This window comes from Lonchura striata, chromosome 11 (assembly GCF_050655825.1).
Source record: "Lonchura striata isolate lonStrDom1 chromosome 11, ASM5065582v1, whole genome shotgun sequence".
Classification (NCBI taxonomy): Eukaryota; Metazoa; Chordata; class Aves; order Passeriformes; family Estrildidae; genus Lonchura; species Lonchura striata.
Genome location: NC_140713.1, coordinates 19,549,777 through 19,575,878, shown reverse-complemented (window position 1 = coordinate 19,575,878; position 26,102 = coordinate 19,549,777). Strand labels below are relative to the sequence as shown.

General features: G+C 38.5%; 1 protein-coding gene and 1 long non-coding RNA gene across 3 annotated transcripts in view; one reads left to right on the top strand and one right to left on the bottom strand.

Annotated features, from left to right (window-relative positions):
- The window catches only part of LOC146766439 (uncharacterized), a 79,182-nt gene extending 54,315 nt beyond the window's left edge, over positions 1-24,867 (top strand). Inside the window, exon 3 of the long non-coding RNA XR_014957759.1 lies at positions 13,449-24,867. This is a non-coding gene — a long non-coding RNA (uncharacterized LOC146766439). The remainder of the gene's footprint in view (positions 1-13,448) is intronic.
- WWOX (WW domain containing oxidoreductase) overlaps positions 1-26,102 on the bottom strand; it is a 483,980-nt gene that overhangs the window by 147,672 nt on the left and 310,206 nt on the right. The window lies entirely within an intron of this gene.

Sequence of the window (26,102 nt, the reverse complement as noted above, 5' to 3'; positions counted from 1 at the left end):
TAATCACTCCATAAACTGCTATCTGAGATACTGAAATAGGATAATTAAAATAACACACCTGTACTTGTGATAATTTGTCCCTCAATGTTTAGTCCCCTTATGTTCCATGATATATTTGCAGCATTTTCATCACTGGGAGCAGGGACTGACTCCACTCAGCTCCACCCTCCTGTCAGAATTGCAGCCTCCTTTTCTCCAGGCTGAGCCCCCCCAGCTCCTCCTCATCATGTTTGTTCTGTTTGCACAGGTCTTTGGTCTTTTTGGCCTAAACTTGAACTATTTGCATAGTTCCAAACAAAACCCATCTCAGGAAGGTGGAACATTTTCCTGTGAAGGAGGTAACAAAGTTTGATGTGCTCCTGGAGAATTGCTATGCTGGGGTCTTGCTGCCTTGCGAGAGGCTCAGCAGTGCTGGAAAGAATTATCTGTGCTACATTCAGATGGGAGCTCAGCACCTGTAGCACAACCCAGAGGTGCTGCAAAGGTACCAGGAACAGTTTTGGTTTGGTTTGTACCTGCCACAACCACGAGCTCTCACTCAGAGCAGGAAAGGTCAAACAAATAGAAGTGTCACATGAGAATTTGGGAACACAGCTCATGGTTCCAAGATGCAGCCATAAGGAATGATTAGGATAAAAAATTATTTAACAGATTTGTATGGTACTAGATTTTGCTAAGGGGATGGCAGAAAAAGCAGCTTTTTTGAAGAGATGCTTTACAGAGCTGAATACAAACCAAGCTTTGCAAATGCTGCTGACCAGGAAGTTGCTCCCAATGAGATCAGAACAGAGATTTATTCTTCCCTTATCAAATATGCCTTCCAAGTATCCTTAGAGCAAAAGCACCACCACATACACACAAAACTCACATCTTTAAAACCTAGGGCTCTTCACTAAGCTATCCTCTGGAAATAAAAAAAAAGGGGGAGGGATTAAAAAAACCCCAAACCAATACATTTTCTCCATCCCTATGTCTTGGAAAGAGGAGATTTGTCACACAGGCTTTTCCTCACTCCCTAAAGGTGAACATTGGATATTATCACACTCTCTCCATTGAGGGCATAAAGTTGAAATAAAGACATATCTGCCTGCTGCCCCCTGCCAGAAGAAAGGGGAGGGGAGAAAACCCCACAGATATCACGTTGCAAACATTAATTCTCATTTTTAAAATAATCTTTCTAGTACCTTAATTGGGCTGAATGACTTGATAATAAACAGACCTAGTGTGTTCAGTGTATTAATGTCTGCATGGTGAAAAAATAAAAAATTCATAAATTACGTGAATACTTAAGGCTGTTTCTCCAACTTCTAGTTTTGTCTAAACCTTGATAAATACTTCCAAACTCTTCTAAAATTGAAACAGCAAGAATTAAGCTAAAACTTTGAGCAACAGTGTTAATCACTGAAGAAAAGCAGCAAAACAAATGAGGCTGTTTTGTCTCCTGAATGTCAGAAGCAATACAGCACATTTCTGCAGATGTTTGTTCAAAAAGCAGTGCTTTTCCTGTGGACCTAAATATCCTTATTATAAAGTTAAAAAAAAAAACAAAAAACCTTGCTTAAAAAAAAAACCAAACAAAAACAAGAGAACATAATTCTTCAAAAATTATTGAGTTGCTTTCCCCTCTGCTAAAAAGGGTTTAAGTCGAATAAATGCAGATTTTGGGTGAAAAAAAATAACCTGTTTCTCAAGCTGTAGTGATTGCTAATCAGATTTAGAAATCTCTATGAAAACAAAAGAGGAAAAAAAGAAAAAAAGGGAAACAAGGTGGAGAATATGAATGAGACCAAGAGCAGGTATGAAGCAAAACTTCTTTTTCCCACAATTAAATAACAACAACATAAAACAAAACTAAACCATGTTCCCTGTAACCGAGGACAAGCCTAGCATCATTTGACAGTCAGGAAAGAGTAATTGCACAAGCTTTTGTTAATATGTTCCACCAGGATTTCTCTGAGCACTAGAAGCTGCTCATTGCTTTTGCATAATAAAGCCAACCTGAGATCAGACACAACAAAACTCCATTATTCCCACACGTATTTCAGTACAGAAGTCAGAAAGTGCTCCTTGGAATTACTGTCATGATCAGCATAGAAGGATTTACAGATGTAATAAAACCAAGAGAAAGCATCACCAACACCATCTCTCCTTTGTTTTCTTCCTAGAACAAACTTTCAAAGAAGGAATCATGAAGATTATTGGGATGGAGCTCTGATGGGAGCCAAGACTTTTGTCACATCAGTAAATTTAAATCATATATGTATTTATACATGTCTAAATCATAGATATGTATTTATACATATCTATACACTGTATAATTACATATATTAGATTTACTGAATTCTTAAAATCTGGTTGATATTCTCAAGGCCAAGTTAAAATTTACTTATGCAGCAGATGCCCAATGGGTCTTTTGATTTCAGGAGCTACCTGAGATGGGAACTGCTGCAAACCTTTTTAAATCAAGCATAAAAAACCTTCCAATTACCTAATTTTATCACAACAGCCATAGCAAAATAATTGCTTCTCTCTTTGCCCGTAGTTGGCCTAACAATACTTCAGGGATTGTCTCTTTCTTGGGTTTTTGTTTGTGGTTTTTTGTTGTGCTATAGTAAAACAAAACTCTCAAATTCTATCTTGAGCTATTTGTGGAGTGTCCAACTGTCTGGGATATTAAACTCCCAGAGGAAGAGGGGAACCTCCAAACAAACCAAATTCTATATATCTGACTCCTTTATCATTTGACCCTAAGAAGCGAGTCCTGATAAGGAAGGTCATGTTCACATACCAAGTGCTTTAAACCATTTCCCCCAGTTCTTCAACATGGCACTTCAGCATCCTGGGAAAAGCAGCAAATTGGGATTTTTTATTATTATTTTTTAATATATATTTCAGGTCTGGATAATAAAGGGATATTTCTTATCATAGGAAAGACAGAATTTCTTTCTTTAATCTCCTCCTGTTGGAACAAGACAATGTCACCCGAAAGTGTTGGATGGAATTTATTTCACTGAGCTAACAACACTCATTTCCTTACACTGTTGTTCCTTTAAAGCTTTGAGAGTCTACACACAGATGTCTCTGAAATGTAGTTCATTTTGAACACGAGGAGGGAAGAGGAGGAATAGACAATCTTATCTCACCAGAAAATCTTCATAGAAGCACATGTCCCTAAAGAAGAAAGGCTCTGTGCTCATAATTTCATTCAATATTTCTTTTCAAGAATTTGAATAATGGGCTTTACAGAACATCTTTTTGATACTAACTGATCTTTATAACTAATAAAACCCTCTCACTGGGAATTGGTACTAGAATCCACAAAGTGTCTTTTACAAATGTTATATTACAAATAATAACCCTAGCTAATTATACATAGTAAATAACCTCACCTTTCAAGCCTCCCCAGATATCACTTTGCTAAATAATAATCACAGCTTTAAGGTGTCTAAAAGCATGACATTAGAGTGGGAGATCTCTCTGGTAAAGGATCCCAAACTATCCATCAATATCCCTCTCATAAAAAGCACTGATTAAACCTTTCTGGCAGGGGCTTTTATGAGTTTGGATGTTGGCTCTCCCCCTTGCCAAGCCACAGGGACATCTCAGCCCAGCCCAGCAGGGTGGGAGAGCCCTTGGACCCCAAATCTGCTGCCAGGAGCCTGACGTGACACAGCCGAGCCTGGGCAAGGCAGCAGGAGCTGCACAAGCTCCGAGCTCAGATCTCCTCTTTCTTAATTAGGACTTGAAACAATAGGTGGGGAAAATTCAGGGCCAGCAGCTATTATGTATTAGCTTTCATTTCTGTGCATTGATTGAGCTTATGTTGTTTTATGTGTGCGATGAAAGGGCAAATCAAAACCCATTTCTCTTTTTTGTCAATTCTCTTTCTCTTTTTCAACTATTTATCTTCATATTGTATTGCAGCAACAGATGGCACATTAAAAATGAATTCACTTTTTGGGAACTGTATACTGTGCAGCTTATTCTTACCATCTAAAATGACAATGTAATTAAATTTCTTTTGGGAAGGTACCTATAAAATACAGTAACATAATGCCCACTTAAGGAACAAGACATTTTACAATAGAAGCACTTGGGGAAGAACACAAGTCTTCCTGGCAGAAAAACTCCTGGCATGGATGTTTTCATATGAATTGCTGACCTAGTTTAAAAAGTGTATATATATATATATATATATATGTGTGTGTGTGTGTGTGTGTGTGTGTGTATAAAAACATAGATATATCACTCAGCTTATTTCCTTCTCTGATTTTTGTAGAGGAATAAGTGTTTTCTGCATTAAAAAAAATAGCTCCCAACAAATTCAAATAAATATCATTGCTAGCAAACACTGGACAGGTCAGTTTACATGCAATGCCATCAATGTACACTTAGCAAGGTGCTTAGGAAAAATAACCTCCTAATCACGTGAAAAATTACATTTGCAGGCTCATAACATTTTAAACCCTACTCAGGGGATCACATCTGAGGAGCAACAAACCAGGATAACACACTGGTGAGAAACTTTCCCTGCCAGCATTAACATGTTTGCCACAAATAGAAACCAATAGGTTCAATTCCTTCAAAGCACAGTGCCTAATTTGGTAGCAATTAACCAGCTCAGATAGGAGAATCATAGGAATATCAGCTTTATAGACCCAGAATAAACAGCAGCATGAAATACATTCCTTTCCTATGATCAACAGCACCTAACAATTACAGTGATAGTCATTAGCAGGCTGTAGAAAAAAGGAAAGCAAGTGTGTAGGAGGAGGGACAGGTCACACTGAAGCTGCCTTTTGATTAATCATCATTAGAGGAAGGGAAGGAAGAAATATTAAGTTTCTGCTCCTATGAAATGTATTAGTCATTATTTTTTAAACTTGATTATCTGTTTTCTGATCCTGAAACCTCTTTCGGATGCTTGAGTCAAAAATAAACAAACAACAAATGTATAAAAAAATCCACCAAATAAAAACTGTTCAACAGAGAAGTTACCCACAAATCACAGAAAAACCAGCAATACACGATGTGATAGTGCCTGATAAGTAATTTCTACCTACCCTGGGACAAAGTTTCAGTCATACTACCTTTATTTTCTTTGGTTTTCTACTGCAGCTCCACTTTGCTATATTAGCCTCTCCTTAGGAAAAAAAAATCAATCTGAGAGAATTTACCTTTTAATAGAAAGAAAACTGAAAAAAAATCAAACATCACTGCATCTTCACTTTTTCTTTAGGTCAAGAATAGTAAAACTAGACAGTACTTTTGGTATTTTCACCTACCTTAAAATATTCCATTTGATAGGACAGAGCTAATAATCTCTGGGAAAAGGGAATGGATGGTTTTCCCACCACTAAAGGGGTTAAAAAAATACAGAAAACCCTACAGATATACACACTCCTTGGTCTTTCAAAATATTGCAATATGAGTCTGGGGGATTTTTTTGAAGTGCTGTTGGAAATTTCCTGTGCCTGCATGAAAGATGGTATTTAAACTGTTGTAACTTGGCCGAGTCAAAAGCAATTTGCAGAAGGACACTGAAAGGCAAATATATACATACAAGGGACAGGTCTGCTAACATGTTAAATAAACCACACTAACACACAGAACCTGACAGTTCCTTTCTCAAAATAAACACATTTGAAAGTAAGTACATTGTCCTGTTGAGTCAGGCTGCATTTGGCATCTCTTCTTTCCCTCCTCCCACCCTCTCAAGAGTGTGTCAAGGATGTTCATCCCCTTGTTTGTCTGTCTCCCCTAATCAGGAGGCTGTTGTTGTACTGAGCAAGTCGGGGTATTTAGCAGAAATCAAGATGGATTTAGTTTGGAATTAAGTAGATCCCCATGACAGGAAATATTAAGAGATGATGGATGTCTGACAAATATTTAAATTAAAAAGAAAAATCAACTCTCATTTCAGAAGGCAGTCTGCAAAGCCAGATTTATGAAATTGAACTTTAAACTTAAAGGAACATATTTTTCCAGGCTTTATGTATTAGCAACATTGCATTTAATTTAGAGATTAAATAAACACTAGTTTGAGGCAGTCCACCAGGGCTGAAGTGCTTCATGGAGGCAGGCTCACACTTTTGAGGCTATGAAATATGTCTCCTATTTTGACACTATTGTAATAGCATAGTTGTTCACTTTCCTTGTTTCCATGGGGTTTATGGTCCATAAAGTTTAATAACAATCTTAACAGCTGAACAGTGAGCACACATCTCTGGGAGGCTTCAGTAAGAAACAGGATCTGAATTTTATCCATGTAATTTTTAGTGGCAGCATATGTCCTTTCCTCACAGTGTCCACAAACACCCACATCATTAAAGAAGGCACCAAACAACACTGTCTCACCTCAGAAAAGAGGCCACACACCCTCATATCCTCCAGGAGCTGAGTGAACCCCACCCAAAACATCAGCTCAGATTACAAAATAATTGAATTTCAGAAAAATTAAAGAAAAAGCTTGGTCAATAGGTCCCATAGGAAGAACACTCAGGAGCACTCACAAGAAGCAGTGGCTTTCTTCCATCTGAGATGGTACCAAAAAACCCAATGTCCTGGGTGCACGTAGACCTGCTCTAAGAGATGCAGAGCTGCCTCTTCACTCATCTTTCTCCACTCCCACAAGATGAGGCAGGAACACTTCAGCTCCTCACAAAACTGGCCCCTAGGTTGTGCCTTGGCTAACTGCTTTCCATAAAACCTGACTGAAAAGGGCCTTATTTTGGTGCAAAGAGAGAAAGCGGCTCTCCTCAAAACAACATTCAAACCTTTAAGCATCTTTTCCAGAAAAGATATAGTCCACCTCTGGTTTTATCCTCTGAGGTAGCCCAAAACAGAGGCAAAAGGGCTAAACAAGCCACAGGAGACTCTTCACCAGAGGCAGGTTCCCAAAACCACTGCAACACACCCCAAACCTCTCACTCATTGGCTCATCTTCAGAAACTGCTTTCTATCCAGCTGCCAGTAAAATAACCAACCAAAAAGCCAACCAGCTAGGAAAGCTGGCAAACCTGAGAGCCCTAAAATGAATGTGGGATTCACCTGCATCCCCCCAGGCATCAGGCTCAAGAGATGATCCAGGAGTCAGCCCTGCTGGCTCTGCCTGGCTTTCACCCTGGCTGGTTTGGGTTCTGACCTGAGTGTGTGGATCTGCCTCGTGGACTGGGTTTGTTCCAGGGCAGAGAAAGCAGCACCAATGATTTGTGATCTGGATCAGAAAGTAAAATTTGCACACAAATAATATAATAATAATTAATAATAATAATGGTCAAAAGTTAAACTGAGATATCTTTTATATGGTCTCATGGAAAGTTTTAGTTGATATAAGTCACACTGGTAGAAAGAGAAAACACTTTCTCCCCTGCAGCTTGGCTTTGACTGACTGGAGTCCCAAATGTTGAAGAACTGTGTTGATTCAAGCCAATCAAAGACCCACTGTCTACTGATAATTCCACCTATTCCAATATTTTCATGATTTTTAAGGGTTCTTTTGAAAAATAGAAGTAAAAGGGAACATTCAGCTTTCAAACCTGGATTTACATAACAATTTGTAAGGAGGAGCTCTATACAAGTACAGAATATTAAATTATTTCCCCCTTTTTAAATAATTGAATAGATTTCAGTTTGATTGTGTCTCTTTAACATTTCAGTAGATTTTTTTTTCAATGAATTTGACACATCAAGTAATATTAGAGTAAATCTACCTAAAATATTTACAATTACTTGCAAGATATTTTCACATGAACCAGTAAATTGAAACTTCCTCTCAAAGGAGAGACATAAAAAAGTCATTTTTATGGTGGTTATTGTAATTTTAATAGGCAATTTCATAGGTAAACAGAAGTGCTTGATCTCCATTCACTACTGTATAACAGGCTGTGCTGCATATCTAATGGAATCACATGGATTTGTGTACAAAATGAACAAGAATTATAAATGGCTCCTTCTGTGATTTAAACTCTACATGTTTATGTACCTCAGCTACAGTGCCTGAGAAGAAAACACAACACACATTTGTATCACACAAATAGGCAGCCCACTCCTCTGGGGAATAAAGCTTGAAGAAGAAAAGGCTCCAGTTTGGCATTAAAGCAGCTGTTCAGCAGAAGGAGCTGTGCACACATTTTCAGGGTAGCTTCCACCCAAGCTGGTTCACTGAAATGTGTGCAAGCTCAAAAAGATCTGAAATTTGTATGGGCAAATGACACTTTCATGGCTGGAGTAGATTAATGGAGTAATAGATTTAAAGGCTAGAAGGGATCATTATGATCATCTACTATGACCTTCTGTTTAACAAAATTTAGCCAAGGGATTCCTGCATCCAGCCCATGGCTCATAACTTCTGGTTGAGCTACAACCAATATCTTTTAGAAAGACATTCAATCTTGATTTAAAGACTTCAAGTGATGGAGAAGTCGCTACATTCCCTGGCAAGTTGTTACAGTGCTTAATTGCACTGTTTCTTTTTTCTTTTCACCTTTTTTTTTTCTTTTTAATTTTACAGCTACAATTTGTGCAGTTTCAGCCCAGCCACTTTATCTCCACCTGCTAGATTAAAAGACTTTTTCTAACAGAAGTTTTCTCCAAGCAAAGAATATCTTCATCTTTTCCTCACAAAGACATTCTTCTGCTATGGGATAAAAGTTCTCATCATTCTCATAGGTCTTTTCTGAACTCTCCAAACGCTTTACATGCGAACACCAACACCAGTATTTGTCAAATAATGTTTAATTTATAGGGGTAATAACAGTAATAATAATACTGCAAGGATAAACTTGGAGAAGAAAATAAGCATGTAAGCCATTTGGTCTTTCTCTTTCTTACACATGCTCATGCAAATATCCTTTAGAGAAAAGGAAGAAATAAAAAAAAAAATTATCTAAATATGCTGAGTTTAGCCAGGCTGGAAGATGTAAGGGTAGTAAAACAGTTTAGCAGAGCACAGATCTTGGGTTTTTTTGCCAAGTTGTGTTTGAAACAAGAATTCATGAGGCAAAGATACCCCCACAGTCCTCTCCATCATTCCACCTGTCCTGTGTCCCAGGCATGTTCAAGGAGGTTTTTAGGTGCTGTACCTGACCCAGGCATGCACAGGGGGCTACAAGAGCAGGCTGCCAGCTCCAGAGCATCTGAAACTTTCTAACACTATGAAAATCCTCAGCTGCTTGTCAGGACAGCTTTATGGAAAGTGAGATGAGGTTCTGGCCCCAGCATTTAACTACACTTGGCCATAACTCAATTTCTCACAAATAGCAATTTTGGCATGTTCTGGCTCTCTTGCACAACTGTGATACATGCAGTGGGAATAATAAATTATCACGCTATTACATGACAACAGAAACTTCAGCGTGTTTGGTTCCATGTGCAGGACTAAAAATGTGGGCTGTGATTTCATTGCACTTTCACTAGGTTGGAATCTCATATATTTACATTGTTTAGTAATGAACTACTGATCACGTGAGACTGAGAATTCATGGGAAAAGTGATTGCCCTTATAAAGAGGGCTTTGAATGAGGTTTTTCTTTTTTTTTTTTTTTTTGTGATGGAAAGCCTGGATATCTGTAGTTAGAACCCCCCTCCTATGTTTCAGGCATATGACACTGACAACGTGGAATTTAGAGGAATGTCCACAAATGCTACTCCTGCCTCAGATGTGACTGCACATCTCTGAGAAACACAGCAAATGTACAATCCAAACACCAATGTCTTTTTATAATTCATTAAAATCTACTGTTGGATTCCACCAGTGCTGTTAAGAAGTTAAAACCAGGAAAAACAAGGGGCATGCAATTTAAAACAACCTCTTACTTAGGGAGGGAAAAAAGAAGCTATTTTCATTCTAAGGATACAGTGGGTGGGAAAAGAGATTTCTGCTAGGGAAACAAGCAGTCACTTTCACTGAAAAGGAAATACTGAGTTGCTTTGTCCTAAGGTCTCAGTGGAGCAAAGCCTGATGGTTTAACCATGGCATATGGGTTGCAGCCCAAGAGAGCTAAAGAGAAAATTTGGAAGCTCGTGTCAAATTTTCTGCTCTCTATATAGCTTTGGCCTAGGCCTCAGCAGCAGTCTCCAGGGACAGAATGATGTACTGCAATATAACAAGCTGCCTGACATTTTGAAATGCCTTAACCCCCAGCTTTCCATCCACCTTTTAGCCCTTGCAGCAGCCTCCCTTCCCACCCGGAGCTGCACAATGTACAGTTCAAGGCTTCCCCATAAAGAAAAAAGTTGTCATGTCTTTGTCCTTGAGGGTTTTAATCAGCAATGACTCCTGGCTTCGTTAATAACATTTTCAGTAATATAACAGGAAAGGCCAGTTATTGTACAGAAGGGGGGTATGTGCATGTCTAATGTCCCTCACTCAGGCACAGGCCACGTCTCTGCAAAGCCTTGGGACTATTTTCGAGGTTTTTCCAAACCAGAATGCAGGATGGAGGGGCATGTAAAAGGGAAAGCAGCATTTTCCTGTAAATGCAGAAATTGCAGCCTCCTAATAAAACACAAAGCCTCCTGAATCCCTAACAATGGAAGCTTTAGAAGCACAAATGTGAATGTTGAGGCCAAACTGGTGCACACAAGCAAGAAGAAATTTATTTTATGCTTCCAACAACTTTCAGATTTATATCTGGCAGCTGCAGGCCAAACCCTTTAAAACAGTGCAATAATTATGTATCCAAAGCAAAATCTTTCTCCCCCCCCTTGACATGGAAAATGTTGCAGAGCCAAAAGCATTATTAATTTAAGAAACTCTACATTCTGTTACAGGTATGGACTTCAATGGTCCAGCTCACAGGCTTCCTTTTTTCTAAAAAGTCAAAACATCGAGGGGTTGAACAGAGCTCCTCTCATACATTATCTCCCTAATGACTTTGACCTATTAATAAGTGGAATCTATCAAGTATAGTCTCTCCTACAGTATTTTGTCAATCGTTATACGCCTCAATGGGGCCACCATTAAAAATCTGCCAATTAATTCAGTATTTAGGACACTGTTACTATGAAATATGCTATGTATCATGCTATTTCTCATTATAAATATAGAAATGCTGTAAATTACAAGGTGAGATTAGTATTTTCTGCAATAAGAAGTGACGCCTTTTAATAATAATCATTATATATTTTGCCTTTTCTCTCCTTCAGCAGGGTTCTTTCATAGCTGAAGGGAACAACAGTCTGAATGGATACTGGAAAGATATTCCTTCAACATCCTACTTGTTATTTCCTGTCATTCTGTATAAATCTTTTTTGCAGCACGGTCTAAGTATGCACACTAATTAATTTTTATTCTTCCAAGAAAATGGAAATTCAGAAAACCAAAAGGTTTTTCCCAAACTTTAAACAAAATCTTATTAAAAATAATAATTTTTTTTTAAAATTAGGCATCTTACACTGCGTGCATCTTTTCATACTACTTCTGAATAAAATGCTTTTGCTGACCCAAAACAAAGCTCTTGCTCAAAAATGATTAATTGTGGCTTTCTGGTCAATCAAACACTAAATAAAATGAAGGATGAGAATCTAATGTGGGTGAAAGTCTCTAATGGCATTTATTAATTTATTTATTTAATTTTAATTTCTTTAAAAAACATTTTTTGAGTAAAAATTATATTTTATTTAATATTGCATAAAAAAACCATAAAAAGTATTAGCATCAAGTTAGCATGATTGCAATGAATAATGTGAAAAGTGCCTCTAATAGAGTTGTAGCTGTGGTTTCATTTATGCTAGATGAAAAATGACATTTATCAAATATTTGATCTGATGGACTATATATTTATGGAGAAACAAAAGAGAAGAGATTAACTGGCAAGAAAATCCATTTTGATTAGACTATTTAATGTTCTGTGTATGTGTTACAAATAGCTCTCCTCCCAGGAGGATTCCTTTGAACCAGATTTCTTCAGTTATTATTTTTATTTAGCACTGAGACCATATGACCTGGGAACAGAACCTTTTAAAACACTTGACAAAAATCAAAGGTATAAGAACTTTTATCTATACTCTTTCCTCTATGAGGAAAATCTTATTGCTATATGGAATATGCTTGCTAAATTAAACTTCTATTGTCTTTCAATGTATTTTTTAATATTCTCATTTTAGGATCTCCGCTTGTACATTTCTCAATGATATTTCATTTGGAACTGCAATCATTTATCTAGTTGAAGCATCTGTGTGTTTAACATATGGACTGGAAACTTTCCACTACAATGACTGTGTTCTGCCAAAAAAAGCCAGCAAAAGAAAATGTTCTGATGTAAATATAAGCAGATATCCAAGTTCTTCACAGGTTTTGAATCTTTAACCATCTAAGCAAAGAAGAGTTCATTACAACTGCAGTTTTGTTGAAAAAAAAAAAAAACAAAATAAGACAAAATAAAATAAAAGAAAACCAGTAAAAAAAAAAAGCCCTGTATATTGCAAATCCCTATTTTGGCAACCCAAAGAGGGAATATAAGCTTAAAGGCCTGAATTTAACAAACCTAATTATCAAGGCTTAATTAGTACCAAGGGTAAAGCTTCATGGAACACCTGCAGACTTAATTTATGTCCTGACAGAGAGGAACAAGTGTTAATGGGCTGTATTTATGTTAATACCTGAACCTTAGAGAGCCAGTGGGATAAAACAGACTATGCACTAGTTTTTTGTTTCAAGCTACAGAACAAACATAAAAGATTTTAATCTTAATATTAGTTTGCACATAAGTCCTTGGGGAAAGTATAGATCTATTTAAACTTTAAAATTGGAGATGCTAAACACTAAGGGGGGAAAAAAAGTAAAAAAAAAAAACAAACAAAAAAACTAAGTTAATTTAAAAAGTGGTGTCAGTGCAGAAAATATCAAACCAAAAAGGGTCTGTGGCCACTTTCCAAGCATCCTGTGAGCAGATACTGTTTTTTTTAAAAGCTCTTACACCACACCATTGATGCTTTCTACAACATGAACATAGATTTATTTCATGTTTTTGATGCATAATACAATTCTTTTCTGTAATCAGAGGGAAGGCAAAAAGGCTGCCCACCATACCTGCAGTGCTGAGGGTATTGCCCCTGCCTGCTGGTACCTGCTGGTACTCGGTGGACACGATCTGAGCTGGTTTTGGGCACATTTCAGAGCAGAGCCCTGTGGGGAATGGAGCCTCTGACAGTCTCCAGCCCTCTCAGAGCCCAGGCTATAAATGAGCCATATGGTGCCACCAGTCCCAGCTCTCTCTGAGTGCCAGGAGAGCACAGAACATTCCCTTTCCATGCTGTTCCCCTCTCTGTGTGCAGTAAACTACCTTGGAGCTGGGGCGTACGGGTAGGAATAAATAACCTGTGTTTTTCCCACTGAAGATGCAATTCTATTGTAGCAACACTGGTTCATCTTCACTTCTGGCACTGCAAGTATCCTGGCTGAGCTCAGGAAGATGATGCTCAGATGGCATTTTTCTGCCCTGCAGTGCTCCTTTCCATTCACACCACTTTGGAATGATCCCTCCTGAGAGCGTGGCCATTCCCCACGGGAACACAGCTTGGCTTCACGCCCCATGCCTGGGGACAGCGTGGCAGCAGGGCTTCCCAGCAGAAGGTCAGTGAAAACTTCCCTTTTTTCCTCTTATAACTAAAGGTTTGCCTCTGCCCAAAGGCCTAAAACAGTTTTCCCGTCTGTCATTTCCTGTAAGGCCCAAGTCTCTACAGCTGCCTAAGGGACAGGTAAGAGTATTTACAGGATGACCCACAGGAATTCAGGAATTTAAAGACCTACATCTTGCTTGAGCAGGAATGGGTAGATTGGTTAGTGTATTCTCCTCCCCATGTTCTTCAGTGTAATGGGAAGAGAATGCTTTAAGATTTTCTTATCTTTTTTCCTTCCTATGTTATAATCCTCCTTAAAATATTGACACTATTTCCTGGCAGTGACCAGCCCCTGCCACCAGCCCATTTGACACATTTCAGGGGTGTACAAACTATCAGCACTTTCCATGGCTCAGCTGAAAATGTCACTGAGGGTGTTTGCACAGCTGTGGGAACAGGGACCATTGCAGGGCCATGCTTTAGTGCTGTCAGCTGGGAAGTGCAGCAGACCCAGTGAGGCTGGGAGGGATTTGTGTTATCTTCTAGGAGACCCCATCACCCTGCATCTATCAGAGGCTCCTTCTGTGCGAGGATAAGCTTCCAGAGGCTACACGAGGCGCAGCTTAGAGCAAAACCCACCCAAAACAGACTGGTCTGGCTCAGTGTTAACTGTGGAGGGGACTTCTGCTTGCTTTCTGTCCTTAGACTTGGAAAGCCTTCTAAGAACAAAGTGGAGGAAGGCTTTTCCATCTCACCTGCCGCTTTCCAGTGGCCCAGAGCATCACACCAAACCTCAAGAAGAGCAAAGTCAGCTTCCACCTGAGGACCGTCTCCTGTCTCAGAAATGCCTGACAGCCCTTGCACTATCTTGGAGGAGCCATGGCCATTGGAGTGCTCTCCCAGCTTGGATTTCCAAGGACATGAGCTCCTTGTGCCCCCTGAGCCAACCACCTGGTGTCCTCAACACCCTAAACTCTTGGAGTGCTGCTGGAAACATCTGCCCCATTTCTGAGTTTGGAAACACTCACAAGTGGAAACATGACACAAGTACCTCACCAGCACCAGGAGTGAAACTCTGCTGTTGAGAGAGTCTTTGCTGTGTGAAAAGGAAGAACACCAAAATCTACTTCTCAGGGCAATAATTAGTTGTTTCCATGGAGGGGCGCAGTGAAAATAAAAATATTAATGGTAGCAGCAAAATGCTCTCTCTCTAAAGATTCAAGCTTGACAAAGGTTCATCTACCAGACCAATCCACAATGGAATTTTTGTCCAAAAGCTATGCATTAAAAATAATAATAGTATTTCTACAGCTTCCTTTTACTACTTTTATCAGTAGTACTACTTATATCTCTTTTAAGCCCATTTTTACCTCTGGCAAATTTATCAGACCTTCAAATGTGGTTTTCCAAACTGGACAATGCACAATAGCACCGACCTAATATTCATGGTCATTGTGGAAAGAATTCAAGCAAAGCATATTGATTTTTTTTTAGCGAGCAGCAATGACGCCAATGCAGAGCACACGTGAGTTCTCATGTATGTACGTGTGAGATATGTGAGATATGTGGGATATGTGTGCAGATGTGTTCTGGTAAATCACCTGGGGCTCAGCATTACGGGAAGAACACGGCTGAAGCCACGGCGTAGGACTGTGACAAGCAGCTCATGGGTGCTTTCATTTTGGTCACGTAGCCACGTTTCAGAACAATATGCTCTCTCTGTATTCTGTAAAACTAGCCCAAGATAGATGATAAACGGAAATAACCCATTAATCAGATTGTCAATGAACATTCTGAGAATTAAAATACAAATCCTGGACAAATTTAGTCATCAATTTCACAAAGCATCTTTGGCATGGGAAGTCTGAGATATTTTTGAGGTCTAAAAGGTTGATTTCTTGAGTTTCTTAAAAGCAGAAACAACACTTGTCATACACAGTTTCAATCAGGCTTCTTGTTCTGTTTTCTAATTTCATTTCATCCCACTTTAACATGGCATTCTCCACCTCCCTCAGATCTTCCCACAGAATCAGTCAGGCAGAAGAAGCACTTGAGTAGCTTGTGCAAGCATGACGGCTGAGCTGGTCACAGCGCTTGTCCTGGACACATTAACCAATTTTGCAGTAAAAAAATAAGGAAAATTTTCAGATTGTGGTGTTTAACATAAATTCAAACTATATTCTAGAAAGCTGTCCTCAAAACCATGTATCATCTACCACCAGGTTTGGTGAAGCCAAATAAGAATAGGAAAAAGAAAACCAAAACAGCTCCTAAGATTTTATTTTCCACTTGGGAAATTTCACATCAGTGAAATGAATAGCTGTTTTGCTTCAGTAGGTGCATTTCTTTTGGGGTCATCTTTTGCTCAGCAAGAGTGGACAAGGATGAAATGGGATTTATGGGGCTTTTAATTTTTATTCTTTAATGTTTCTATTTTCTTGTTCAAATATATTTTTATTTAATGTTTTGAAATATGGCTTCCCAGTTCAACCTCATTTTAGTTTCACAAAGTAAATGCAATTTATGTGCTGCAATGAAAGAAAATACAAAAAGAAAGCGTGAAAGTAGTGAAGTTTTTCAAAATTTTTATCCAGCCTGAAATATTTTCCATGCTTGCTTAAAAAGCCATAAAATGAGCAATTGCTCATCAACTTAAGAGTTATATATGCGAAATCTCCTGCACACAAGTCAGAGCCAATGCACGACTGAAGATTTCTAACCATTTGTTAAATTTCCCACTCTGCAAGTGTCAAAGGATTGAAGGGTAAAAATGAACGGGGGAAGACAAGGTTCCAAGTCACTAAGCTGTAGAGATGTCACAATCTTTGCTGTAGGGAGATTGTGCAGTTGCACCGTAGTGAGGAGAAACCTCTGTTGCCTTTACACCAACACAGGATGTTCAACTTTTAACAGAAATAAAACAGCAAAGAAAAGTGCAGATAAAGAGAAGAATAAGCAGCTCTACAAACAGACCACAAACTTTTCTCCTGGTACTGTTGAGCTACATAAAACTGTGTATCAGCTGCTGATGTTACTATGTCAATTGTCTGTTGGCTTAGTATGCACTTTAACAAACACAGATGGAAGTTATTTTATGAATTAGAAACTTTAGCTACTGAGATGAACACACAGACAGTGTCTTCCTGTGCACACAGACTGAAACTCTGACTAAACACATTCTGTCAGCACACAATAGTAGCTGAGTCTTTTATGTCTTCAAATGAAAACTCTTATCAAACATCATAAACTCTACGGGGCAAATCAGGTCCTTGTTGTTTCATTTGTTTAACATTTGATAAAATCAGTGAAGTGATCAAACAGCAGGTTCCAGGAATCTTTTGGTTTGTTTGCACTTTTTGTCATTGGAGAGTTTGAACCTCCATTATTTAATCTCCCTGCAATTATATAAATTTCATTTCAATTCTGCTAGAATTTAATATAAAAGAGGCAAATACACTGTATTGCAGTGAGCCATGTCCTACAGGTACCATCCAGGAGTAATAGGCAAGGTCACAAAGTTAGTCTTACACTTCCAAAACACTACCCAGCTCTTAAATAACTCTCACATCGCCCCCTGCACCATTTGCTGTTCATAGATGAGGAAGGCAAGGCACAGAAATGGACCAGAACTGCTGTGGAGGGATGCAGTGACCTGGAAAGATCGAAAGATTGGAAGTTCCTGATTTCTCCACCTGACCACTGCTTTTTTCTGCTGTGTTTGTCCTTGGTCCAATTGCTTATCATGAGGGACTCACTAACAAACTGCTCCTGTGCTCCTAAATTTTAGCAATTAAGTAAAAACTTGCCATTTTAGAATGGAGGTAAATTTCTACCAGAGATACAATTATAAATCTCTAGACTTCATAACGTCTTCACCCTTGTGACTTCCACATTTCCCCATGGAGAAGATGCAGAGGGGCTGAAACAGGGTAAGGGTTTTAGACTGAAGGTTTCAAACAGTAAAAAGTACCTTTCCTCTTCCCCTGGAGTCTGAAACACCTGGATTTTGGCTTGGATTTCTTTTTCTGAAATGCTGACTTAAACATTGGATTCACTCCATTTATGCCAAACCTTGTCAAAGGATTTTTTATTAGAAAATGAGAACTACTATTTTATAATGAGTAAACATTTAATATATATCTGTTACACCATTAAAATACTTTGCAAATAAATAAAATATTTTTTTTTTTCTTAGCACTTTCCCCATCTGTACTTGTTTATGGCATACAACAGAAGTCTTTCACTGGTACTAACAAACTTCACTGACATGCAATTTATACTGCTGTAACAAACAAAAGAAGAAAATTTTAGTCTCTTTATTTACTAAATTTCCAAAAGTCATTTTTTGAATGTTAATATATAAATTCAGGGCAAATTGAAAATAATTTTGTAAATTATGAGTATTTTGTAAACAAAATAATTTTCTTTTTAAAAAAAGAGCAAGCTGAAAGAGCAAAAGATAACAAGAAGACTGAATGCCTTTTTAAATTTCTACTGTGTCCACATGTCAGTGCAGCTTTGCCAGCTTCCCACGGTAAGCAAGAAAAAGTCAAAAAGCAGGAGCAAATATCCCCTCCCAGCTCCAGGCTCCATCATGAACCTCCTGGCTTTTGTGAGTTCATGTCAATACCTCTGCAATAATTCTGATTTATATAAGCTAAGACCTTAAGGTTTAATAATATTTTCAAATGCAGGATTTTGACAATAATTATGTCACTAGAAATATCCCTTTATTTTCTAGATTTTTTTAAGCTCTTTTTGATTCTCAAAGTATACACATACTATCCTAAATTATGCCACCTTAATCTAGAAAAGTTTACTAGTTTACCCAAATATCCGTGTTTTTATATAGCAAAAAATAAGGGTCAGTAGTAAAAGAAGGGGACAAACTTTTGAAAATCTCACATGTGGACGCCCTCCCTGTGCCACTGAGATTCCAGCTGATGGCAGCAACAGATGCACTGGACCTGCTTGGCACCCTCTCTGATGTCACCAAGATTGCAATTATCAGATTTTCTTTCTGCTCCTTGAAAGAATTAACACCCTATGCATCCCAGCTACTCCAACACTAAACCACAGAAAACAAAAATTTATACCAAGGAAGAGGACAGAAGGAAATTTTTTAACTCCTATATGACTGGGCATTAGGGAAGGAAATTACCACTCACAACAAATCAACACCACTGATAAACACCACTTACACATCAGCACATTCCAGACTGTTTTCCTTTTATCTTCCTCATCTAACATAATCTAAAAACCAAGGAAGAACAGATTTCATTTCACTGCTTCAGCAGCAAAATGGACCAGGGGCGTAACTGGTCTCATCAGCTTTTAGTTCCCCTTGCACACAAAATTCATATTTCTCAGTGTCAGTGTCCTTAGAAGAAGAGTGAACACAGCATCAGGATCATTAGTCATCTTTCATGCTCTGGAGGTCCTTCTCAACCAATTTAGTAAAGAACAATGCTGTGCAAAAGAGACAGGGTGGCTGCTAATGACAGGCAACAGTTCAATATTTTATGCCACCTTAAAAAAGTTTCAGTAACTGAAGGTGTTCTCACATTAATTCTTTGCATCAATTATTGACAGAGAATTTAATTTAAAGGCAACTAGTCAGTAACCTAGGGGTACTGTTTTAAATAATTTATAATTGCTGCATGGGTGTAATCATATTGCTATTGATTAAGATCCAGTCACTTCTACTAGTCCAGCATGTCTCATGCTAATTAATTTTAGTGATATCACCTTTTTAACTCTGTATTCCCTGGTAACAGGAACTCATTATTAAAAAATAATTTAATCAGGAGCAATCTTTTGAAGTTTATTTGATTAGTACTTGCTGGGACATTGAAAAGGAGTATTTAAATGCAAGTAAAATTAGAAACTGAAGAAGGATAAAGACAGATTGATAATTTCAAGAAAAAGGCAAGAATGCTTAAAAAACCCTAAGGTTTTTATTAGATATGGGAAAGAAGATTAAGAAAGAGTTATCATCATTGCCACTTGATCAGGAAGTTGTTACATGTATTAACTCCCATTTAAATCAATAGAAATTTTGAAGATCAGTGCCTTTGCAGTGAATTGCAACTCTCAGTGCGGCCAGCCCAGGCCCTCCTAACAGCCTAATAAAATGCAATATAACATTTCAAGCCAAGAGTGGGAAGTCCTTCACAGTGGATCCTCTTCATCTCTAATATCAATCTCCAGTAGAGAACAATTCTTCCCTTCTCCCACCCACTACGGACGATTCCAGCGTCTACTGGAGACACTTTTACCTTTTCAGGCTGCCTCAAAGTTTTGCAAGTGCTTCCTCAAACGTACACAGAACTACCCCCAAAAACCTTAAATCACTTTTTAAAATTCCATACCAACAAAAGGAATATTTAGGCTGTTGGGGCTTCTTGAAACCCGCTGCCTACCCTGATTTACCTACCAGGGTGTCCTTGTTTTTTGGGCTCTACTGTCCACTCAGTGCATTGGTGGTGTCCTGTCCTACTCCTGGACTGTGAACTTCCAAGCAGGAACTGGCTTTTAACCCCAGGTGTGCATTTCTGTGCTGTTCAACAAAGCAAAAATGACTTGGCCCTTTGGTGCTGCAGGAACATAAGCTATAGCAAAGCAGCAAAACCACCTCAAAGCATCTCAGAGCACATTTAGTGCTCCAAAGCCTGCTGCAGACATCCCATTCAGGGACTTCAGTCAAATTAATTTGGCCCAGACAGCCCCTTTTTGATGTCACTAATTACTAATGGTAAATGCTTTCTCCACATAGAAGGCTTCATCTACAAACAGCAATCTGCAAAGACAGAGCCTTCAAGGATGGAGTTTAAGGACTTTCTTGTGAAGGCTGGTGAAGCAATTCCAGGTTTTCCCATGAAGGATTTGGCTAACCTTTCAGACAGTTTGTGACTGCATGGGAAGCATACAGACAAGTGAGCAGTCAATGCCCAGAGAAATGAAAACCTTTCTGAAAGCAGGTCTGTTGTAGTAACATAGAAAAATCATAAATAAATGCTTCACAAAATCAGGCCTGCTCTATCAGTGGCAAGATTGTCATTCCTTCTTCTAGCACTTTGCAAGTTCCCATGTGAAAGCAATCCTGGTGTGAGCAGTTCATTAACATAATCATGGGTGCAAATCAACTCGTACCTGTATAAACTGGTTTTACACTGTTAGAAAAATGAAAACTATCTCTCACAAACAACTTTTCCTGCATGTACACACCAGGGATTTGAGTGACCAGTCAATACAGGCTAACAACCCTGCTAAACTAACCAATAAAGTAATTGGCAAGAAAGCTACTAACCAATTGGAGTCACACACAAAAAACTGTATAAAAATGAGGTATGTGAATAAAGAATGGGCTTTTTCCACCTTGAAGAAAATGGTATCTCGTGATTTATTCGCATATAGGCCATTTCTCCAGTTAAAGGCAGTGGAAAGGATGATACTGATTTCCGCAAGAGCAGAACCTGAGAAAGTTTTCCTTAATAAGCACAGATGTTTGGAAGAAGAATTAACACAAGGATAGAAGTCCATAATGGAAAATAAGAAACTGGAACATGAGGAGAAGGTTGCAAGAAGCACTAAAGGGATCTATTCCTGATTTCTGTAACCTTTCCATGGAGATCACGGTGCTGGCTGACAACTCCTCACATACATCCAGTATCAGCAAGGACACAGGGCAGGGACTGCAAAGACAATGAGTATAATCATATCTCCTGGAGTCAAAACATTTAGCCTATAAGTAAAATGACAAACCCTGTAATTTGAACTTGACACATGCTAGAAACAAACATCCACCATCCTAATGCCACAAAGGACATGCAATCTTTGTCCCTGAAGACACCATTATGTAAATTAAATTGAATCTAGTCCACTTTGAGGTTTGCAATCAAATGGGTATTTTTAATATCAATAAAAATTGAGCTTTCCCCAGAGAATCCAAATCAAGCTGCTTTTGCAGAACAAAAGGAAAATGCTGAAACATATATGCTTTTAAGATAACTCAATGAATGCAAAATTGTTAGCAAAACTAGTACATTCAGATCTACTATGACAAATAAACTGTGAGGAAGAATAAACTGATCTGACATTTGTATTCTCTTAGAATAAAGAAATAAGAGTTTGGGGATACCTGGATACTGGGAGTCATAGCTGCAGGAGGCTCTGAACACCCTCAACACCCATTGCAACCACCCACCTCACACCTTTGGAGAAAAAATATCCCAAAAATGCCAACAAGGATTGCCTATGATTTAGTCTGTTAACATTGTAAGGAACAGGGATACAAGAGGGTGAAAGCCACTCTTGTCTGCTAGAAAAGATTTTCATATATAAAGTGGTTTACATAAATTTACTATTACACACAAGTCCTAAATAAAAGTAATATGCTATAAGGAAGCATCAAAACAATAATTAGGCAAGCATTCTCTGTTTTCTAATAAAGATCAACCCCATTGCTAATGTACCTTTAATAATGGCTTTGTTAACAAAATTGCAACTGCGAAAGGTTGTGTTTGACAGTCAAACCTGGTAGTGTGAGACTACATTTCAAACAGTTTTGGAAAAAAAATACACTATTAAATTTACTGAATACCTTGGCTAGGGTTAAGTATTTTATGCAGGCATCAGCATCTTTAAGGAGTTCACCTTTTAAAAGGAGCAGGTTTTTTGTTGTAAATGGCACTGACACTACAACAAGAAAGTTCATTTCACAAAGATGATTCATTAAGAAATAAAATATTCATGGCTGACAGCTTGAAGGATCGCCATACAGTTTTATTCTAATGCACCTGTCCTCTTTGTCAAGTCCAATATGGGATGTCATGTCGCCAAAGTTTTATTTAGAAATTGTTTGTCAGAGTGAGCTTTCTAATGTGAATGAAAAATTCATTCCCTCATTAAGAAGGTTTTCCATGAAATGTCTAGGATTTTCAATGAACACCAGGACATGAACCAATTACTGTTAAACACTTAAAGAGACAGTGTCCTAGCTCACTCAGCAAAACCCTTAATGCACAAGTGTATGGGAAAAACTCAGTATCTATCAGCAAAACACAAATTAAATATCAGTTTTATTTTGGTTTATGGGCTCCTTCATGCCTTCCATCTGCTTCCTTTTTTTATTTTTTTTTTTTTTTAGGGACAAATGGAAAGCCGTGAAGTTTGAGAGTTCTTAGTCAAATGCACATAGTAGATGCTGAGAATTTGTATATGATTTGAAGGACAAAAGCATGGCATAAATTTACAGAGACTCATATTAATTAGCTGAAAAGATATGTAACATGTAAAGCTGCCAACAACACTTATCTATGTTTCTTTATTTGCTGAAGTCCTGCTCATTCCCTGCTCGTCTTTTCCTCAGAGTTTACCTGCCCCAGCTAAGACAGCACCTGTGCCAAGCCCTGAGCCTGGTGGACCATAGACCAGCACACTGCCAAATCTCTCCTCAAGGGGTAACTTTTCTTTGTATCTCACAGGAAAACTGCCTGCATTCAGGATGGATGCAATGATCTATGTCATCTATACTTTATTTTTATCATTAAAGGATTTCCACTTGAACTGAGGTGTTCCAAAACAACCAGATCTCCATAGGCATGCACTCTCTTCAGCCAGATTTTTTCCATTGTAGAAAATAATTTACCTCCTCACTGCAGACATCAGGCTGTCAGACAGCTCACCTGGAGCAGAGGTTGGGCTGCTGAGTAGCTGAAAACCTGATTCATCCTCCCCCTGGTCTGAGCTCTTCCCTGTGCACCGCTGCTGCCATCATCCTGCTCCAGAGCTGCCACCCCACGGGGCAGGGGGGCTGTGCCTGCAGAGAGCCTCACACCTGCTGGATTACAGCTCCTGGAGGAGCCAAGCTTCCCCAAGGGCCATGGAGAACACCTGCCAGGGCTGAGGCTCTGCAAACACACGTCCTGCACAGGGACAACCTTGCTCTGTCCTGGCCTGATGAGCAGAGCTGGCAGATGTCCTCTCCCTCCCCTCTGGGGTGGACACCACACACGTGCTGGGGTGCCTTGGCTTGTGCCCCATCTCTCTGCAACCTGGAACTGACAGAATCACAGAATAATGGCATTGGAAGAGACCTCTAGGATCATCAAGTCCAACTTTTGCCCTAACACCTCAACTAGACTAGAGCACCAAATGCCATGTCCAGTCTTTTTTTTAAACACATCCAGAGATGGTGATTCTACCACCTCCCTGGAAAGACAATTCCAGTACTTTATAATTCTTTTGGTGGAATTTTTTTTCCTAATATCCTACCTGCACCTTCCCTGACATAGCTTGAGACTGTGTCCTCCTGTTCTGTCAGTGCTGCCTGGTGGAAGAGTCCGACCCCACCTGTCTGCACCCTCCCTTCAGGAAGTTGTAGAGAGCAGTTTACACAAGACCTTTCTCTCTTGTCCAAATCACAATGATAGGTTTAAAAAAACCTCTCATTTTCATAGCAGAAATTCAAATTAATAATTCAAACAAGTACTTATTTTTCTTTCTAATAGGAAAGTTAGTAGCAATTGAAAAATCTTGTAAGATTCTAATATTTAGATTAATCCTGGTACTGGCAAGCAGGTATCTCCAAGTAGTATCCATCACATTGCTCCAGACACCCAAGTTCCCCACTTCTAATGAATTCTAAAAAAACATTGGGGGTAATATCTATTAGGGTTCAGTTTTAATCTGTATGTGTAGCTAACTTTACCCTTTCTTGCACCTTTGGGTATTTTTTTCTATGTAATCTCTGATTTAGAAAGTTCAGCCCAGTAACTCTGCTGCCCAGAATTACTTTCAGTAGGAAAATGGTCAAGAACTTTCTACACCCTTTTGAATTTGTAAGTTTTGTTCTAAACTATGGTAGGAGATATTGTAACAGATGAAGAAACATTTTCTTAGCAAATCAATATTAAATCATTTAATTGTTATTGTCTCAAGAGCCATAAGAGACGAGCTGAGAGGAAAGTGTTTATTCTGAGCAAAAGTTATTCAAATATTTATAAGACTAGATAATTTAGAAAAGAAAATACATATGGCAGAAGACTGTGCCATAGTATTTGAGCCATCCTTTCACTTATTAAAGACAAGAAGTCTAAATGGGCAGATAATGGGATCCTTAATTTCCTCATGCAATTTTCAGCTGAATTTCAAAGTTCAGTTTGGTTTTTTTGTCCTGAAGGAGTGATGCAGCTGGGGCTGTAGAAACAAGTCCTTATAGGAACGGGGAGCTCTTATTCTTCCTTGACTAAAATTTTTCAAGATCTTATGGAAATCTTCCTATCAATACCACATATTTTATATATATATATATATATATATATATATATATATATATATATATATATACATAGTATGTTTATATGTAATATTTATGTACATCAATTTATATTTCATAATACAATTCCATAAATAAAAAGCCAATTTCTTTAAGAGTACTATCTAAGCCTAAGCACACTGAAAGCAGCTGTTCTGACCTTTCTGCCATGTGATAACACCAATATGAACCAATCATTGTTACGTGCCCCAGCTCATACAGTCCATTCTCTACTTCACACAGGTGAATAATTAAAAGCAAAAGCCAGAGGAAATTGTTAATCATTTTGTCAACTGCAAAGGTCACCCAATTGTGCATCATAATGACATAATCAGAAATGCAAGGCATTGTTATTATTCTTATAAATGTGAAGAAAAGGAGTTGATTCTCAGTTCCAAAACTCATCTTGAAAATCCTTTGCTCATAATTTTATTTACAAGGCATACTCAGAAACTGAAACTATTTTAGTCCTTGCAATCTGAAAGTATTTTTTTCTTGAAGTAGGAATAGAACATGCCTTTCAGCTACCATTCTTTTTTAAACACTGATTGTACTATAAGGTACAATAAATTATTGCAATAACCTTTCACCCCGCTAGACCTAAGTTCAACCATAACGGATGTCGGACAGAAAACCAGTTTGCTATTTTAAGCTTAATCACATCAGACACCTAAATTCTCACAGGCAGTCCAGCTGAGGTGCTCTGCATCTGGCAGGCTGGTTTCCCTCATTTGCTTCCCCAAATTCCACCCCCAAATCACAGCTAAGGAACTCCTTAGGATCATCCTGATTTAGGAATGCATGTCAGATGTGTAACCCTACCCGTGCAAGTGGCCCACCAAAACCAAGGGGGCTTTGCAGGCATGGAAATGTATGTGTCTGCTGAAATCTTGGCAGAACATTTAGTGCTGCTGATCAGGAAAGGGTTATAGGAACAAGAATACACCAAAACTTTCTGCAGAACGAAGCAGCTTGCCTGCTAATGCAACATTTTGAAAATGTACTGGTTTTTTAAAGGGCAAATTAAGAGTTCTGGGGCTCTCAGAACTAGCAAACACAGAAAATCAATTAAACTAACATGTGAAGCTTAAATATATCACATTGTAAACTCATATTTTATGCCTCCACTTTAAGTGCACTTAGATGATCTCCTGGAGGAATTCAAAAAGTGTTATCTTATTTTGTGCCCAAAACCAGAAAAAGAGCTCCACTGGGCTTGCCA